Here is a 20,801-nt window from a genome sequence, read left to right as displayed (position 1 = left end):
TTACTTAAAAGAATTTTCCAATTCATAAATTATTTAGACCTGAGTTTAATTTTAAACAAACTTTAAGTTGAATTTTAGTTTCTTTCTGTTTCATTTTGTTTTTGGAGTTTTCTTTTCTCATACCGGATCAAAACAGAGGTTTATGCTACTTGTTTTAGAATGGAAAAAACATATAAGCGAATGCAAGGAACAGAAAAGATAGTCATTTTTTAAACATTAATAGCACATTGGTACGTTCATAGTGTTACAGAAGATTGTAAAGTGAGCTAAATAAAATTAATCAAAGTGAAAATCTCTCTCCCCCCCCCCATTGAACTAATAAAACAAGATTTTATATTACAACTTTGAACACCCGACCCATATGTAAGTTTGCTACTATCAATTTTCGCTGGCAATTTTGATCACAACACAGAAAATAAGTAATCTCCTGAATCAAGCATTAGAACAAATTAGTCTTCGTTTAGGACTTTTTGATTGAACTCAGTGCAGAATGCACATGCAGAAGTTACATGAAGTGCATTTGCGTTACATGGAGAGAAAAAGCAATGAAAACCTCCTAAGGTTAGCCCGACAGCATGGGTGGACATTCTATTCCCATGATCCATCTACCACAGAGGATATTTTACGTCTGTACAATGTGTAATGTTCCATCTAGTTCGCATAATAACATGTCAAATGCCGAGATAAGTTTCTTTTGATTAAAATGGTAGAAATTATGAAAAATTTAGTCAAGAAGAACGCGTAAAATTCCTTAAATTTATATTATTTAAAAAAACTCGTGGAAATATGAAGCTGGTGTTGTGCGCTATCGGAAATAAGAAAGAAAAACAGCTTGCTTATTAGCATGTATTTGTTGCGGACATTTTTTGTTGCAACACTTAACTCCATATTTCTGCTTTATTTATTTGCCTAGCACACTTCAATTTTTGTCTGTATTAAAGATGTTTATACTTCATCGCTAGTTAAGGAAAGACCATTGCTTTATAGGATTTAAGTAATCATACGCGACTGTGTATAGTTTCGTTTTATTTAGCTGTCAAATTATTCAATTTATGCTTTCAAAACAAAATAAAAGCTTTTAAAAGTTAAACACGCCCGACAGAAATGTAATTCTTGCTATCTTTTACGATATATATCCCAGAATTATTAAGATAGGTTACAATTTGATTGTCTTACTGGACTGGATTGTCTTTGATTGTCTAACGGACCCTTCACAAAATAATTTATCTTTTAATGGAACAAACCCTTCCCGTGGGGCGAGGGGGTGAAAGACGGTTCCAGACAAACTAAGTTTCCCTAAGTTCAAATTGTAGTATCCCAAATGTAATATTCTAAGAAAATATTTCTACTTTTACAAACATCGTGTGCCTATTCTTATTAACATTAAATCATATTTTTTTGTAAATAAATAATTAATCAATTTACATTTGTTCATGAAATTAATTAATGTTATGTAATTAATATTATGTAAATAAAAATTAATTTTTGGCATTTTTTTTAAATAAAATATTATCAATTTAGGAATTGTTTAAGTTTACTTAATGCGTAACACATTAAAAGTGATACATTACTAAGTTGTGTTATTTAATATACGTCAATTGAAATTATTAAAAATGTGAGTAATTTTGTTTCCAATTATTCGTCCTAAATTAATATTCTGTGCTGAGCAGTATAGGCTAAATACCAAATATTTGTATGTTGCATCTCTAATTTAATATTTTAGATAATTTAGTAGCAGCAATTGTTGAGCAGAATCTTGTATCTATTTAAAATTTAAGAACTTGAAAAGGTTTTCAGCAATTTTTGCAATAACAGGACACCATTTGCACAAATTCAAAAAAGCAGGACCCTGGTAGAAAGAATGTGACATAACGCTTATTTTATATAAATTATGAATAGTTTTTTCGCTATTTTGCAAAAACAGGAGCTTTCACAAAATGTCTGCGCAGACCCCTGTACTTACTATATTGTTCAAATAAAATGTATGGAAACTAATAAAGAAAATTGATTTTTGAAATTAAAGTTTTTGGCAATTATGAGACTTAATATACAAAAATGTCGAATACTTAAAAATTTCAATTTCGAATTATTGTCTCAAATTTGTTGATTTTTCTGTTGCACAGTAATATACTTTTTTCATTTATATGTAAAATGTAAAAAAATTGCAGTTTTTATTGTATCGCTACTAACGCGTTGATTATACATGGCTTGCCCGTCTGGCCAAAATGATTTTCTCAGTATGTATTGCATTAATTTCTTCAAACCATTTCTGTAACGTTAATAATATAAAAAAATTATAAGCATTAAAAGTGTACTCGAATTATGTGTTTCTAATAATCTTCGCTTCACCGATCACCGGTGACTCCCGTGGTGCTATTAACAAATTCAGTGCCGATCACCGGTGACCCCCATGGCTTTCAACGTGTTTGTATCAGTAATGATTATTTATTTTCAATTTTTAAATATTTAGTAAAAGTATCATTTTAAAATGTCATTAAATTTAGAAATGTTATTTGGTAAAATCATTAGAAAAATGATGAAAACAACCTGCCATAAGCCTTCATCATGCTTAAAAATTAGGTTTGCTTCGAATATAATAGCATTTTCATTTGAAATACATCATAATTAAGACGTAATTAAAATGATTTTGAATTTAAATTTGCTCACATTTTCATTTATTATTGATTTTTACATATTTTCATAAAATTAAAACTTTTGTATTAATTTATTTTAATTCAACAAGATTTTTTTATTAGGACGCTATCACTTCATGTTTATTGTTCTTAATTTTAAATTATGCCTCAGCTGCTTAGTGTTATTCACTTTTTTAAATTCAATTCTTTTTCAAATAAATAGTAACCACACTATTCAGTTATTCATACTTGCTTTAAACTATTTGTAGCAAAAGCTTTTTCTTAAAATTATCTAATGAACATTAAGAATGGATGAAAATGAAAAAGATTCTCTTAGCTTTTAAAAGATGACCTGATTTTGAGTTTATAAGGACAACTGATGTCATAATAATTTTAGTTACCAATAAAAAAAAAAAACGCAATTATTATTTGGTTTAGAAATAATTCTTGGGTATTATTAAATCGATTTCTAATAACAATTTCTTTTCTATCTATAAAACAGTATGTCTTTAAAGTATGGATATATTGATTTTATTAAAGACTTGCTTTTTTTGGTGAGTATTTTGAAATCCTAGGAAGGATCCATACTTTTTAAAGAAATTATTGTTAACATTGTTCGGTTTTTCTTTAACCTTTCGTTTTGTTGTCTGACCTCTAGGGTCATTGAACTATATTTTCAATTCAAATGTGATGCTGCTTAGTGTTTAAAAAAACTAGTTTTGTGAAACAGGGTATAAAAAACGCTTTTTTTTAAATATTCTAACATGCTTTTTTCTTAAAATTTTTTTAAAGATATTTTTCAATGTATAATATTTTATTTAATGCTATAATCTGTTAAAAAAAACTTGTTATATTCAAAGCTCCATTATCTTAAAATAATTGGCATAAAAGCATTTTATTTATTTTTATTCTCACTTGATTTTATTACTAAATAATTAGTACTTAAGCATACCTACTTCAGGACTGTATAATTATTGCAGCTTACCTGTCATTTTTAATAATTTTCATCATTATATTTTGAAATAATTCTGAAACGAAAAAATATTGTTACAAATTTGTAAATCTATGTATTCATTTGTAAATATTCTTTTATTATGAGGCTTAATGTTTCAGACGGACCCTAAATAAATAGATTATTTAGAAAATTTGCGAGAATGTCGTCTGATTCTAACGTAATTTTGAGAGAAAATAAAACCTTATGTCTCAGTTTGACCTCATTTTCGACGTCTCTGTAGTATTCCTAGTGACCATTATGATGTCAAAAATTTTTGTTCTGGATACGTGAGTTAAATCATAGATTTTATTTTATATCCGCCGTTGAACAGCCCTACGGCTTTTAATGTTCGACTACGTAGCCTTGTAATTTTGAACCCAATCCAGAAGACAAGGGAACTCCTGGATGCTTTCGTGGAGGATTTTTGATGGAACTAGCCCGCATTTGCGTTACTCGGAGAGGAAGACCACGAGAACCAGGCTTGACGGTGAGGGGACTTTAACCCATTATCCGTCCGGAGGAGGTACTCGTGGTTTTCCTTTCCAGGTAACGCAAATGCGGGAAGTGCAATCAAAATATACGATTGCAAATTTCTACCTATACTTGATCCAGGGATTCTCTTGTCTTCTGTATTGGGTTCAAAATTACAAGGTTACGTAGTTGAGTCCGGGATAGCCTGGTTAGTAGGGCACTGGGCCCATTGCCAAGACATAGTGGGTTCGATCCCCTTCGGCCGAAGACTCCCCATGTAGTAAATGGTAACTGATGCACGTTAAATCTGTCGAGTCACAAAGTTCTCTATGCTCCCATAACGAATCAAACCTCTGGGGGTACTGATACAGGAGATTCCTTGTCTTCGGAATTAGGTCAAAGTTACAAGGCTACGGAGTTGATCATTAGTAGTCGTAAACCCAAAAATTGGGTAGACTGTTTAACGACGGTTATAAAATTAAAATAAAATAATCCTTGATTATTTTTATTGGGTATTATGCCCACTTATTAATTTCCTAAGGACTCAACACCACAAGTACCTTAATTACGTGATGAATAGGTTCACAAGGACTTAAGGTAGCCAGGACAAACTACTATGAACTGTTTGTGACTGCAATAGTGTTCTGATCTGCGTGTCTCCAGTAAAGTAGTTCATAATTGAACCGCCGGGGGCTAGAAAGCCTGTGTTTTACTGTTATTAAGTGCTCTATATGGCTAGAGTTTCTGAAGGCTTTGACAATTGAAAATTTTGAAGTTTTACGATTGTCTTTTTAATCTCCAATCCAAACTGTCTTACTGTCTTTTTATTGAACTCCTTTAAAAATATCCTTCATTTAACAGACGCAACGTTATTGAATGCTATGGAAAAGTTAAGTAAAATGAAAAATGAATTAAGTATAAAGTTCCCAATTAACAGATGTCTCAACTTCAACTAAGTTTTACGTCAATCATTATAAATTCAAGCATTCATCACAAATTTTTTTAGATTCATTTTTTAAAATTTAGTTTTAAAATAAAACTAAAACTAAGTAGACGTTCATATTTATGTAGGTGCGTTGTAAATTTCTTTCAAACTAAACCTTGCAAAATATTTTTTCTATAGAAAATTATAAAAATTTATATTTTAATACCCTATCGGGACATAAATCCGTGTTTTAACCAGAAATAAAATTTTTACCGGGTACCAGGAACCGACCTGGAAAAAGATGTAATTTTCAACGGGGCCAGGGTAGCCAGGTTGGTTAGGCGTTAGGCCCATGTCCGAGAAGTGGTGAGTCCGATCTCCACCAGCTGAAGACTCTCCGCGTACAAAATAGTGCCTGGTGCACTCTAAATCTGTTTGGGTCACAAAGTCCTCCAAGTTGCTATAACAAATAAATACCTCTGTGATAACTAGAACAGAGCTCGATCGTGCTGTAGTTCAGGTCAAAATTACGATCTATGGATATTGTGTAAATATGTTCGTCCTGTAAAACGGGATGTGATGTATGCATGTTGTCTCCGAATCACCCTCAGGGATGTTTCCCAGTCCATCGCTTATAGCCCATCGTGCAGCTCTAGTGCGACATGAATGAAAGTACTAGTACTATCAAATGGTATACAGTACTCTTACATATCAAAATTTTAGGACTCAGTACACCCATACTTTAATAATCTTTTACGTAATTTTCCTCATTCTTTGATTGACTTATTATTCGATTGACTTATAATTCTTGGTCAAATTAAGGAATAGATACTTCCCTGTTGGTGTGGAGAGTAGAGGCTTCATTCACAACACCCAGGAGCGTGGTTCGATACATAGTACAGAACAGCTGTCTGATTTAATTGTTCGGAATCGAGTCTTAATGTAACGCGTATATAATGGAATCTTATGTAATGTTTATGAAAATTGCAGAAATTTCAAAGTCAGAAAAAATTCACGCATGGTCTGGGAGCATTGTGAGGTGACCGGATAATTTCTATCACCATCTGTTGTCCCATCTAAATAGAGTGATAGTATAGTGTGTTCAAGCATTTTCACCAGATCATTAAGTCATTAAGTGTAGGGCAAGGCCGAAGCCAGGATATTTTTTCGGGGGGGGGGGGATATGGTAAGAAGCAAGGACAGTTTCAGACATGCAAAGTAGGGGAAAAACGTTGTAACAAATATTGTTTATTCTGTTGTTTGCAAAACTTAAACTAGTAATTAAAAAATATTACATAATACTTATTTTTCAATTAATATTACATAATAATTATAATCAATTTGTAAACAAAGTTTACAAAGACATGCGACGGGGATTTGAAGAAAATTTTTCCGATTAATTTTTTAGGATAAACCAGAATATCCCGAAATATGCTTAATAAAGTTAGTTAATAAAAGGTTTGATTCGACAGTTTTTCTTTTTCTTTTTACTGAGAGGTTCAAAGAAAGACTAAAAAGTTTGAATCCCAGAATTTCAGGGGGGGGATTTGTCCCGACGGTCCCCCCCTGGTTACGGGCCTGGTGTAGGGCCTGGATAGCATGGTTGCCCCGCCAGCCGAAGACTCTCCGTGTAGTAAATGGTGATAGATGCACGCTAAATCTGTCGAGTCACAAAGTCCTCCATGTTCCCGTAACAAATCATACCTCTGGGAGTACTGATCTAAGAGTTTCCTGGTCTTTTGAATTTGTTCAAATTTACAAGGCTGCGGAGGTGAAAATTAGTAGTCGTAAACCTAAAATTGGGGCGGCTGTGCAACGTCGATAATAAAAAGTTATTAGTGCAGCTCTAGTTCGACATTAACAACCAAATAAATCAAACAGCATAAATTATAGAGTTGTATTACAAGGCATTTTCAAGGGGGGAATCGAACTTCTTATACCAAATAGCTTCCGAGCGTTTGGCGTAAGGACAATAATACTTTGTATTATAATACAACAATACGGCGACTTAAAAGGACCTTGACCAATTGAAAGGTAACAAAAACTATTAAAACACGCCACAAAGAAAAGATGAAATATACAGCAGTGGTTTCTAATTTCTTTTGGCGGAACCACGACTTATAAAAAACGTTCATAAACATGTGTAAATATGCTACAAAAATTATAATTTAATTCAGAAATATTTCGCGTGAATAAAATTTTTTCATTGTTTCATCAATAAGTCTTTAAAATTAAGATTTATGTAAGCAGTTGAATTTGCAGCGATTGCGTTTTTGCTGTATATGTTAAGTTTAGTAGTTTTTGTCGTATAAGATGAGATTGGATAAAATAAGCTCAATTATGGTTTGAAAAAAGAACTGTAATAAACTGTAAGACTGGATTTTAGCGGGGCTATAGAGAAAATAAGGTTTATTCCTTACTCAAAGCTGAAGCTAAGATTCCCCATCTCCTGACGTCACGCCGCAATTAGTTCTCGAAAATCACAACTAAAGGATATGAAAACTTTGTTGTTTATATTTTCTGTAAAAAATAAGCCGAATGTTGGACTGATAATATCTATCAAACTTTACTCTGCTAGCAAATTATTTCTGTTCAAAAATATAGTATTCATACATTTTCTTACAGTATTAAAAAATAACATTTTAAAGTTAGAAAAAATGTCTCAATAGTGGTCATCGTTTCACTATCGTTTTCTAATTTCAACTTTTGCTGTCAAATAAAACAAAGCATATAAAGGCACTTTCATAGTTACATATTGTTCTATAGCAATAGTTTATTAATTGAGATATCATTTAAATTACATTAGTTAAATTACACTTTTTATACTTCATTATCACTAAATAACGAAATGTTTAAATGATGACTACTAAAAAAATAATCTTTGAGCATATAATAATGAAAATAAATATTTAAAATGAAGGAGTTATTTTTAAAACACAAATATTGTGAATAATGTGTTACATTCATTATGGAATTGGAAGAATTTTTAAGCATTAATAAATTTTTTTCTTTGAAGTTCAGGATATTATTTTCTTTGTACATTCTCTCCCCCCCCTTTTTTTTTTCCTTCTGTTTTTAGTTACGAGACGGTATCGATTTCAATGACTCAAAAATTCTTAGATAGTCTAAATGAAAAACAGTGCTTTATAGTACATTTTATAATTCATTCGATGTCAGCTGTTGAGTTGAAACATGAATGATTACATTCTCATTTTGTCTTTTATAATAATTCTTGCCCCCGTAGCGACATGTTGAGATTGTCGCAGAACGTTACAGAGTTCTTAGATGGATTTTTCCTTTAGGAAATAAAAAAATTTGGTTTTCTTTTCTGCAAAAATTTTCGAAAGATTTTATCTTTTCTCCAGATTCATAAGATGCATTTCTCGCTCATCAGAGTGGGAAAAAAATGCTCGAAATTTTTTTATTCTCATTTGAGAATGAAAAAAAATAATGAAGTAAAAAATTTGGTTTTATTTTCTGCAGAAATTTTTATTCCATTTTTTATGCAGTTATTACTATTGATTTGCGCATAGCTTTTAAAATCCGATATTATTTATTACAACAACTGAATCTCGAAATGAAAACACTGATTTAGTTATCCCTTTTTTAAGATTCCGATTCACCTGATTTCGCCGTCGATCTTTTCTTTTTTCGGTAGTTACTGCTACAAATTTCAAGATTTTTTAAAATTTTTATTTTTTTAATATGACGCTAAGAAAATCCGAAAAAAGAAATAAAATGTGAAAAAGGAAATAATTAGTGTGTTATCTTTCTACAAAAAGCGAGAATATCACCCATAATATTAGATTTAAAAAAATCACCTATTCAATTAAAAAAAATATTTTATTTGATCCAATTTTTTTAATTTATTTATTTATATAACTATATTTTTGAAGTTAACGCTTCTATTACTTTAAATTAGTAGCATATATATTTGTTTTTTTTTTTAAATATCTTGCAGAAAGATATTAGTATTAGACCAGCTTTGTTGATTTAAATCAGCTTGATTTGAATTGCGATTTAAATCATGATTTAAATCAGATGCTTCTTTTAAAAAAATCATTGGGTTTAAATCAACTGATTTTTTTATATATATATTGATTTTAAAAGTTTAAAAACAGTGTTTTAAGTTATTGATACTTTTATTATATTCTTTTCTTAGTTTTAAAATTAATTTTAAATGAAGTGCAGCGTTTATAAATTTCAGTTAACGAAATTACTTTTTTTCTTGGTGTGTGTTAAATTTCAACACATTTAAAATTACATTTTTAAAAATCTTTTGATTCTTGAGACATATTAAAATAAATATTTAATGCTGTCTTATTATAGACTTGCATAGAAGTAGAAAGTCATTAATAAACATGAATTTTTTTCAAAAAAAAATGCATGTAATGTTAATTAAAATTCTACCTTTTGATTGTAAAAGCATGGAATTAAAATCTACATTATATTTTATTGGTGGTAAATGTATATTTCTAAAGCTTGAGATTATATTAAAAAGAAATTACCCTAATATACTAAAAATCGAAGAAAAAAGGCTGATGAATTCAGATATTTTTTTCCTGATATAGTGTCATTCTTCCCTTTCAAACTCTTTCAAAGCAGTAGGGTTATTAACTGGTAACTGGTATTTTTTTCTTATAATATATTTACAGTATCTTTGACATTATAAGATTTTTCATTAAGAAATTTTGTGGGAAAAAAATTCCAATAAGTACATAGATTTTTTTTAAAAATTTTTGGGCTTAACTTATCTATTTTGATATAGGATTAAAAATGAATATTTTAATATAAAAATGTATAGATTAAATATTTATTTATTTTTTAATGAATGACTACATTTATAAACACAATCTGTTACATTTTGTTTGTCATATTAAAAATCAAGAGGAAAAAAAATCTAAATTTTAAATTAAAATTATGGTTTGATAATTGAAACTTAGTTTTAATAAAAATTCTTCTTGAATTTATTCAGAAACTTCAACGAGAAATACTGATGCAATCATTTGTAATTTTATAATTTTTCTTAGAAACTTGTTCAATGTATTGTTATTAGAAAAATATATATTTTTTAATTTGCTATTTCTTTTTCATTAAAATTATATACAAATTCCATAAAAAAACATTAATATTAAACAAATAAGGTATTATTGGTTGGATACAAACCTATAACAGGTTTCAAAAACCATTAAAGGTTAAAAAAAAAATGTCTCAAATCACGGAACTCCTGTGATCTTTCCACGGAATCTCTAAGGGTCAGCAGAATACCATTTCAGTACCACAGCTCAGAAACTTTTCGACCGATTTTGTTCAATTTTTTTGTATTTTGCGACTTAAAATTGTATATTTTAGAAATGATGTAAAAGTTTTAAACTTTACAATTAGAAGTTTTTTTTACTATTAAATAAAATAATAATAAATACTTGTGAAAAACTATGTGTAGTTTTTAACTATAATTGGTTGAAAGAATTTTAGTATTGTGTTAAAGAAATGTCCGTTCGTTTAAATCAGGGTTGGGTTTTTGTCGTCAAAAACTGATTTTTGACATGATAGTGGTAAAAACCGTCAAAAACCTACTGTTTTCCTTAATTTATGGCATATAGCGGACAATATATTATTTTCACTTAATTGCCTTTATAAATGAATGTTGTAAATGATTGCTATTGATTTTGCAACTATATACAGGTATTCTTATAGAAGGATATACATTCATACAGAAATATTGTAACATACTTATTGAAAATATTGATACTTAACTTTTAACATTATAGCTTGATTTGCAAAGGATTCAAAATTTTGCACTTCTTAATTGTTAGAAATAAACAAAACAAAAAAAAAAAAACTTGGAACTATTAATAAATTCAAGAACTAAAAAGAAGAATTTAAAATTTGGCATTTCTTAAATATTAGAAATAAGCTAAACAAAACTTTCAAAACTTGTAACTACTAACAAACTCTAAGTCAGGAATGACAATACATTCTTCAGTAATGTAATATGCGTAACAAAATGATGCTTGGAAATGTTGAAAATTTTGTTTAGTATCCTAATATTTTGCTTCAAATAGTATGATTTGATTTTATCATGTTGGGAAAATACAAAAAACTGTTCTTAAATATCTTTTAACAACTTTTTTTCTAATTTTATTGCCCAAAAATGAATTAATTTTAAATCATAAGCAGTTAAACTCAAATTAAAATACCATTTTTATCAAAACTATGGGTTTTTGACAGTTTTTGATGTTTTTGACATGACGGTAAAAACCATGGTATAAACCGGTAAAAACCGTCCTGTGTCAAAAACTTGCCAACCCTGGTTTAAATAGTTCTTCAGATATGACGAAATACGCAAAAAGTTAAATTAACATTAAAGAGTGTAAACTTTCTCGCCCGTTCTCTAAACCAAACTATATTTTTGAGAATCAAATTATTTTGTGAAACGATTGGAACTTGTATTCTCCCTCATTCTGCATAAAGTTCTCGAGAACATCCGGGCATCTTAGTTAGTCGGGAAATGGAGGAAATTTTATTGACAATAAACTCATTTTAGTAATGAAATATGGGCAGGAAACGAATCAAACTAGGATGAAGTAAGGTGCTCTGAATGAAATTTAAGCGCTCTAGTCAATCGGAAAGTGGACGAACTTTTGATCCTAATATTCTAACCTTGCAGGCACGAAAACAAGTTAACTAAAAGGTAGTAAAAAATGATTCTGTAAAGAAACTTCAAAGAAATTTAGAATTTTAGATCAAAAAGAAATTTACCTACAGTCCCTGGCCAAATTACACACTTTAAGATTCTACGTAAAATCATAATTATCAGATCATACTATACAGCTTGATTGTTTTTACGCGACTGAAACCGGTTTGCACTTGTTTACGTTCGTGTATTAATTGGTTAACATTGTAATATGCAATACGTTAAAAATAGGAAGTATATAAAAAAAATCTCCTGAACAAAAACCCATTACATGTATGTTTAAATATAAAAGTATTGCATATAAACTCGTGCAAAATAAACAATTATTTAAACAGTACAGTGCTTCTGATAATTTGGTCTGATTATTATAATATAATTACTTTATATTACATAAAACGCTAATACGTATGTATCAATAAAACTGATGATATTTCTTTTCTCGCGTTGGCAACAGTTTTCTTTTTTAATTGATGGGCTTCGGCGCTCAAGAGCACGTAGTGAGCATCATATGGCTAATCTATATTATATAAAACGCTAATACGTTTTAATCGATAGACTTCGGCGCGCAAGAGCACGGTAGTGAACATCATATTTCTAATCGGGTGATTTTTCACCGAATTATCAAAAAATTTCTCACAAAATTATCTTCATCGAACCCGATGGTTTACATCCGGCGTTCAATACTATTTCATATTGTTTTACAACACATGGTTTTTAGCCCTCTGGTGGGAAAGACTTTAAAGCGAAACTTACAACAGTCACTTTTCTCAACAACTGAAATTTAGAATAGTGTGATTAAGAAAAATGTGTGAACTGTTTGCAATTTCAAATTAATATTGAAATGCACAGGTTTAGAATTTTCTACAGTGAAAAGTTTTCGGAACTTCAGTGTTCAAAAAAGTATACGAAAGCTAGACGTTAAGAACGTAACCAATGAGCGAGCAAAGCGAGCATCGGATTGCAAAGCAATCCGAAATGAACTGCGAAAGCAGTTCCGGGGGTTGACGAGCTCCAGCGAGCAGGGGGTGAGGCCTCCTAGTATTTATATAATATATCGTCTAATTTATCCATTTATCGAACATATATTATAAATCGTCTAATTTAATCAATTGATACACAAACGAAAACAAATGTAAACTCGTTTTAGTCGCGTTAAAACAATAATGCTGCACAGTATCTAAAAATTAAGACTTTACATAGAAACTTATAGTGCGTCTAATACTTTTGACAGGGACTGTAGATTTCAAAAGAAATTTAGATAAATATTGTTTTGTTCGAAACAACGGTTTAAAAATTCGAGATAAATAATAACTATTTCAAAAATCGTAAACCTATACAGAATCCTTTCTTTTAATAAAATACATTATTATGTTTTCGACCATAAAATTGAAATCGGAAATAAAATGTTTCGTTTCTAGATCTGATCTTTGTCAGCATTTTTTTAAAAATAACAAACCATTTTCGACACATTTTAATACTCTTTAGGAAACTCAAAATGTAAAAAAAGTATCATCAAATTCAAGTTTTATGAAACGGGGATTTTAAATTGGCGACTTAAAGATTAGAACATTGCAAGTGTGAAATTGCATTAATAGGATTATAGCAACCCTGGAAAACTAAAACGGAATTGAAATATTATTTTAGGAAAAATAGATGAAGTATTTTCTCTCCCAGTGGATTATGGGTAAATCCCATTCACTTTGATAAATGCTAGTATAAAAATGTTAAATCCGCGTTTGTTACTTTTAGTTTTTTCAAGCTGTCTGCAGATCTTAATACTTTTAGAAAATTAAAAGTAATGGTTAGGATTTAACAAGTAAGTTTAAATTTTCTTTGCTATATGTATTTTTTGTTTCTTATTTATATTTTTTCCTTTCATTTATTTTATAAATTTGCATTAAATTTATAATTGTTTTTTTATTAGCTTTTTCTGTAACAATGTTTTTTTTTAATATTCATAACAAAATTTGAATGGTTATCGTTTATTAGTAGTTATTGAAAAGTCATTATTGAATAATTATCACGTATTAACTGATGTAAAGTTGTTCAATCTTTATTAGGTTATTTTAGGAAGGATAATTTATTAAAATGTTTAAATTTGTATAATTTAAAAAAAATACTCGTCATTTCAGAACAAGGTAATTACAGAACAAGGAATTATGTTCTTTAAAAATTATATGAATTGGTGACAAATACATAATTACCATCAATTAGTTACACAAGTGCAAATAGTGTATATGCAGTTGGCACTATTATTATATGAACTCAAAATGTAATATTTATTGTGATTTTAAAAGTCTAACTTTCCAATTTTAAGTTACTATCTGAAAATTTCATAGTTTTTAATTTAGCTCATTTCAATATAAGTCAATATATTTTATAATAGATAAAACCGTAATAAATTAAAATCTAGAGCCATTTACGGGATTACACCTATCAATGTTCAACTCCGCAGCTGTGAAATAAAAACCCAACCCTGAATATAAAGGAATTTTCGGATTACGCATTGGAACAAAGTAACCTTCTAGGAGGCCATTTTGATGGAACTAACCAGGATTTGCTTTACAACCGAAAGAAAACCACGAAAAGTGCCATTTACCACTGATAATACTTTACGTCAACATCGTGAACAATGAGACACTGCTGTCTATTGTATGATATTGAAGCGAAAACTATGAAAACCTCTTACGGTTAGATCGAAGACAAAGGGATTTTAACCTTAAACTGTACACCTTTGAAGTTATTATACCACAGCATCGTAGTTGTTGCGACATTATTAACTATTATAATATGAAGCTCTATATAATAGCTCATATAATATATGCCCTATATTATAGCCCATATAATATGTGACCCTTTATAATTAATAAAATTTTCCCCCACTGTGCAGGCAATTATTAAATGTGGCTCTATGCAATATTCGGTTCAATATATGCGTCCTATACTGACGACAACGTAGCCCTATATTACTGGTTTAACCATAAATTTGCAAATTAATGAGTGCAGATGATATTTTAAGTTAGGTTAGCTCTTTTCCTGTATAAACGTACCTTTTTTCTTTCTTTCTTTTTTCGTCTTCTTTTTTGTTGTTGATGGATTCTGAGATTTTTGATCCTAAAAGTATGGGGATAGCCGCAATCTGAAGAAAAAGAATGTCTCAATTGTTTGAACACGGGAGCGATCGAAAGTTTGAATATCTTTACGTTAATATTAATTATTTTGCCATAGCTTGATAACATATTAATCTAATCGAATTATTTCATTACTCAAAAACTTCACTACCGATTTTATTCACCTTTTGTTTTTTTACATTAAAAATTAAATTCATGAAAATTTGTGTCCCTTTCTTTGACTGTTATTAAATGAAATAAAAAAAGTTAAAAAAGAATATTTTTTTCGCATGGAATTATCTTAGATTGAAGCAATTTACTATTTGTGTTCCAACACTTTTCAATTTGCTTAAAAAATCTCGAGATGCCGGGAAATACGTAAAATTAACGTAAGTTAATTTTACGCATTTTACGTAAATTGCGTAAAATTACGTAATTTTCGTACGTAATATTACGTAATTTTACGTAGGACGTTGCTATTTCTTTTTAACAGAAAAAATTTGTAATCCGACATTAAGACCAGGGTTCCAATTCTGTGCAAGTTTATAAGTCGACTTGCTTATAATAAACTCTTATCTACACATATTTACACGCTTGATTAATTTTCTAGTGAGAAAAAGACAAGATGAGAGCTATATTTCTTTGCAGCTCCTATTATTCTTTTTTTTTCTATACCACGGTACCAAAAATTATCTGTATTATGACGAAATCTGCATTTTAAATAGAACAGAAAAACTTCAATTTGCTGACGTTTCTCTGAGTTAATATTATGCGAAGTTCTATACAACTTTATAAGTTGAATTGCATATATTAAACTTATTTTTTCCTACAGCTTTTTAGTACTTCTATAGAACACAGTTAACAAGTTTGTAATGATAAACTGAAATAAAATGAGATTTCATCTTCTAAATGAGAACCCATATTCTTAAAATAAGGGTTCTCAATTAGACCTAATACCATTAGATTGAATACCAAAACTTATATGTATTTGAAAAAATATGTACTGCTAACCATAACATACAACAGAACAATAACAGAAATACGTAAAATTAACGTAACTTTCGACCATTCTCCTGATTTTAGGATTAAACTATATTTTTCAATAATTGGAGCATGCATTGTCATTAGTTATAGAGTTAACATTTGAGCACATTAGTTAATCGGAAACAAATTGAAATTTTTACAGACGATAAATTTCATGTGTTCAAATAGCATAACGATTTAAACTAGCATAAGGTTTGGGGCTGAAAATGAGATTTAATCTGTCTAGTCAGTTGGAAATGAGACGAACTTTGATAGTTAATTAAAGCAAGTTAATTAAATCGTAGTCATAAAATCATGGTGTAAAAAAAACTTCGAAAGAAATTTGGATATTTATTGTTTTAATCAAAAACAAGGGTTTTTAAATTGAAATAAATAAAACTATTTTGAAAATCATAACCATTATAAAATCATCTGTTTTAATAAAATACATCATAGTGTTTTTGACTATACGATTTAAATGCGTAATAAATTATTTCGTTCTCGTATCTAGTTCTGATTTATGCCAGTATTTTTAAAACTGTAAAGAACTTATTAAAAGATAAATAAAGAAAATCTGGATATCAGAATTCGACGTAACATTTATTTCTAACTTTTTTTAATCGCGGAATTTTAAATTGGCGACTTTAGTTCGGATCATTCCCAATAGCAAATTAGGGGGAAACAGTTCAAGATTATAACAACCCTTGAAAACCAAAGTAGTATTCTCTCTCTTTTAGTGGATTATGGTTAATTCGAATTCTATGCATTCTAGTTTTGAAGTTTTATTCTCTTTCTATTTCAGTTTTCTTGATGTCGTTTGTTACTTATGCTTAGATTACTTAATAGTTGGATTACTTAATAACTTGGATAACTTAAGCGTGGATTGCTTGCTTAATCTTTCATTTCAATGTAAGTAATCTTTTATTTTTAATTTTCTGTATTAACCTATTTATAACTAATATTATTTTAACTATTATTTATTTAATGCTATTTTTACGATAATTTGTTCCGTTTTTATGTTTGTTTTAACTTAAGCCTGTTTTTAAAAAGCTATTTTAATCTTAAAGCTTTTAAAGCATTGAGCATATTTTTTTCTTTATAAAGAAATACGTTTTGAGTTTTTCGTGATCACTGCATCTTTAAATGCTTTGATATATGTGATTATTGAAATTTTTAGATTACGAGTGTTTATTTTCTGGAGAAAAAATATTTCCACCGTTCCTAGTTACTCCAGTTATATATTTGTTATTAATTTCCTTCATTGCTTTTAAATATTTTTTTACACCAGAATCAGTTTATGTCAAGGTTACCGAATGCGGGTTTGCTATCTCAAGTACACAGTAGCGTTCCGCGCAGTGTCGCTACTTCAAACTTTTATGTTACTTTAATATTTAATTAAATTTAATTAAGAATTTAAAAATTTTGCCATATTTAATGATATTTTTTGTCCTTTTTCACCATATCTAATAATACTTAATAATATTTAATAAATAATACTTAAGCGAATAAAAATAAATTGAACTTATTAAATTCGTTTACACAAATTTTAAATTTTGTAATTTATTATTATTAATCTTGTTAAAAACACGGATAAAAATTCTATTGCTTAAACGGTTTTTTCTTCATTTATTTATTTTGCGTTTTATGCAATCTAATAATTTTTCCTAATTTACTTATTGGTCGTTTCAAAAAAAAGATCAAGTTTTATAACTAACCAGTGATTTCACTTTTGCGCTATAATCACACGCAATTGACGGATAAAAAAAATAAAAAATCTATAAAAATTGCTATAGAAAATGACATCTCCTGGCATGCTAAGTTTTTTATTGCTGAAAAAAAATGGAGCACAATTAGCACTACAAGGGTGCAACGAAATACCAGTTTGTTTGATACGAATTCCGCACCCGGCTCGCACCGACTTCAGTGCTGACACAAAATATCCTCAGTGGAAAAAACGGATCATGGTTAAAGTCCCTTTGCAGCCTGGCTGACCGTGGGAGGTTTTCAGGTTTTTCTCCGCATGTTATGCAATTGCCGTTAGTTCTATCAGAAAAGTCCTCTAAAAAGGCAAAATTATCTCAATACTTGACCCGAGAGTTTCCTGACCTTTTGGTTTAAGTTCGAAATAAAAAATCTTAACAGTTGAACATCGATAGTCGTAAGCTCAAAATTGAGCCAGCTGTTCAACGCGAGTGATTACAGCTAAGTTTGAGTTGCTAAGGGTATGGATTGTTTTCATCCCACTGGAGGTGACCATGGTTCGAATCCTAAGGTTGATACAAATTCTGCTCCCGGCTCGCACCGACCACAGTACTGACGTAAAATGTCCTCAGTGGTATACGAACGGATCGTGGTATAGAATCGCCTTACCGTTGGGCTAACCATGGGAGGTTCCTCTCCATATAACGCAAATACGTTTTAGTTGCATCAAAAAGTACTCCACGTAGGCTAGTTTGCCCCAATGCTTTTTTCAGGAGTTTTCTTGTCTTCTGGGTCAAGTTTAAAATCGAAAGTCTACAGAGTTAAATATTGACAGTCCTAAACTCAAAAATAACTCTAGTTAAAAAATTACAGCAGAGTTAGGAAAATGAGAAAGTAACACCGTCCTTGATGCAGGTGGTTTGATTAGTTGGTGTATAAATATTATCTCTTGTTTGAAAGTTTATCAATAGTTTTTAAATACACATTCTAATAGGTTGATAAAAATTGAGAATTTATCGAAGGTTCCTTGGGAATGTTAGAGAGTTGTGACTTTTTTGTTAACCACCATTAACTTTTAAAATCTTAATATTTAGATCCAATCAATTATTTGTTTTGTTATAATTTGGTTGCTATTAGAAAATTATTGAAGGTAAAATGCCAATGGGAAAAACGGGCAAATATTTAAAAATATATATGGGGCAATCCCTACAAAATTTACACCCATGATACAAAAATGATATAATTTATTTTTTTTATTGTTCTTTATTGAAAATAAATCGACAAGTATTTTTGCGTTTTTGTTTAAATTGCATATTTTTGACTAAACGAATTTTTGAAAATTTCGCTTTCTTGCGCGCACGGCTTAGCAAGTAATTTTTTAAACGTATCGCCATCCAACAACAAAAATATTTAAATACACTTTATTGAAGTGATTTTTCTCAAATTTTAAGAAAATCAACATTAAAATATAAAATGTTTTGTTTTTAACATATAAAAATTCATTTTTTTTTAAAAAAATTGTTTTTTTTCTTCAAAAAATGAATTTTTTTATGTTAAAAACAAAACATTTTATTCATTTTAAGCACAATACAGAAGAGAAGGAATCTCCTGAATCAAGCATTAGAACAAATTAGCCTTCGTGTAGGACTTTTTGATTGAACTCACTGGAGCATGGAGAGCATGCAGAAGTGCAGAATGTACATGCAGAAGTTACATGAAGTGCATTTGTGTTACATGCAGCGCTCGTGATTTTTTTTTTTAAAAAATCAAAGAAAATCAGATTTTTTTTTTATTTAAATCGGAATTCGGACTTTTTTTGATTTTTATTCAAATACATTGTAAAAACTTTATGATTAAATGATAATTTATGATTAAAAAAACTTTATAAATGCTTAATCCAAATTGAATTAATATTAAAACTATATCATAACAATATTTCGGAAGCTCTCTAACTTACTAAAATAATTTTTTATTATAATGCATAAGCTTTGAATTCATAGCAATCATTTTCAAATAAATGCATGATTGAAATATAAAGACTAGATAAAATAGAGAATTTAAAGAATACTTCAGGGATCTGTCTAGATTTTTCTGCGTCAAAATTTAGACATAACTTGTGAAAATTAAAAATTATATTAAAAAATCAACACAAAAATATGGATTTATCGTTTCTTATGAGACAAAAAAATAAAATTTTAAGGAAAAATATTTTGTGAAACTACCGTTTTTACTAAAGTTGAATTTGTGAATGTACCGCTAAGCTGTAGTAAATTTGGCTTGAACAGACCCCTGTTCTTTAACTATTAAAACAAAGTTTCAATTATCAAACCATAATTTTAATTTTAAATTTAGATTTTTTTTCCTCTTGATTTTTAATATGACAAACTAAATGTAACAGATTGTGAGTATAAATGTAGTCATTCATTAAAAAATAAATAAATATTTAATCTATACATTTTTATATTAAAACATTCATTTTATATTAAAACATTCATTCAAACCCAAAAATTGAAAAACAAATCTATGTACTTATTGGAATTTCCCCCCCCCCCCCAAAATTTCTTAATGAAAAATCTGATAATGTCAAAGATACTGCAAACATATTATGAGAAAAAAAATACCAGTTACCAGTTAATAACTCTACTGCTTTAAATAGACTTTGAAAGAGTTTGAAAGGGAAGAATGACACTATATCAGGAAAAAATATCTGAATTCATTAGCCTTTTTTTTCTTTCTATTTTTGGTATATTAGGGTAATTTCTTTTTAATATAACCTCAAGCTTTAGAAATGTACATTTTCCACCAATAAAATATAATGTAGATTTTAATTCCATGCTTTTACAATCAAGAAGTAAAATTTTAACTAGCATTTTATTTGAATTTTTTTTTTTTGCAATTTCAAAGTTGTTTTGCAATTTCAATTTCAAAGTTCGTTAACTAAAATTAATTACTGCAACAATTTATTTAAAATAAATTTTAAAACTAAGAAAAGAAAATAATAAAAGTATCAATAATTTAAAACACTGTTTTTGAACTTTTTTAATCAGTATATATATATATATATAATAAGTTGATTTAAATCAATGATTTTTTTTAAAAATCATTTGATTTAAATCAACAAACCCTGGTTACATGCATGGAGAGAAAAAGCAATGAAAACTTCCTATGGTTGATCCGACAGCATGGGTGTTCTATCCCCATGATCCATCTACCACTGAGGATATTTTACGTCCATACGATGTGTAAT

The 20,801-nt window shown here is 29.0% G+C and overlaps 1 long non-coding RNA gene across 1 annotated transcript in view; it reads left to right on the top strand.

Moving 5' to 3' along the window:
• Nucleotides 1-20,801, top strand: part of LOC147815975 (uncharacterized) — a 75,147-nt gene that overhangs the window by 15,413 nt on the left and 38,933 nt on the right. The window contains exon 2 of the long non-coding RNA XR_015430984.1: nt 16,656-16,762. This is a non-coding gene — a long non-coding RNA (uncharacterized LOC147815975). The remainder of the gene's footprint in view (nt 1-16,655; nt 16,763-20,801) is intronic.

This window comes from Parasteatoda tepidariorum, chromosome 2 (assembly GCF_982258835.1).
Source record: "Parasteatoda tepidariorum strain Cologne lab strain chromosome 2, Ptep-v5.0, whole genome shotgun sequence".
Lineage (NCBI taxonomy): Eukaryota > Metazoa > Arthropoda > Arachnida > Araneae > Theridiidae > Parasteatoda > Parasteatoda tepidariorum.
Note: the sequence above shows the minus strand (reverse complement) of the source record. Positions and strands in the feature narration are given on the sequence as shown.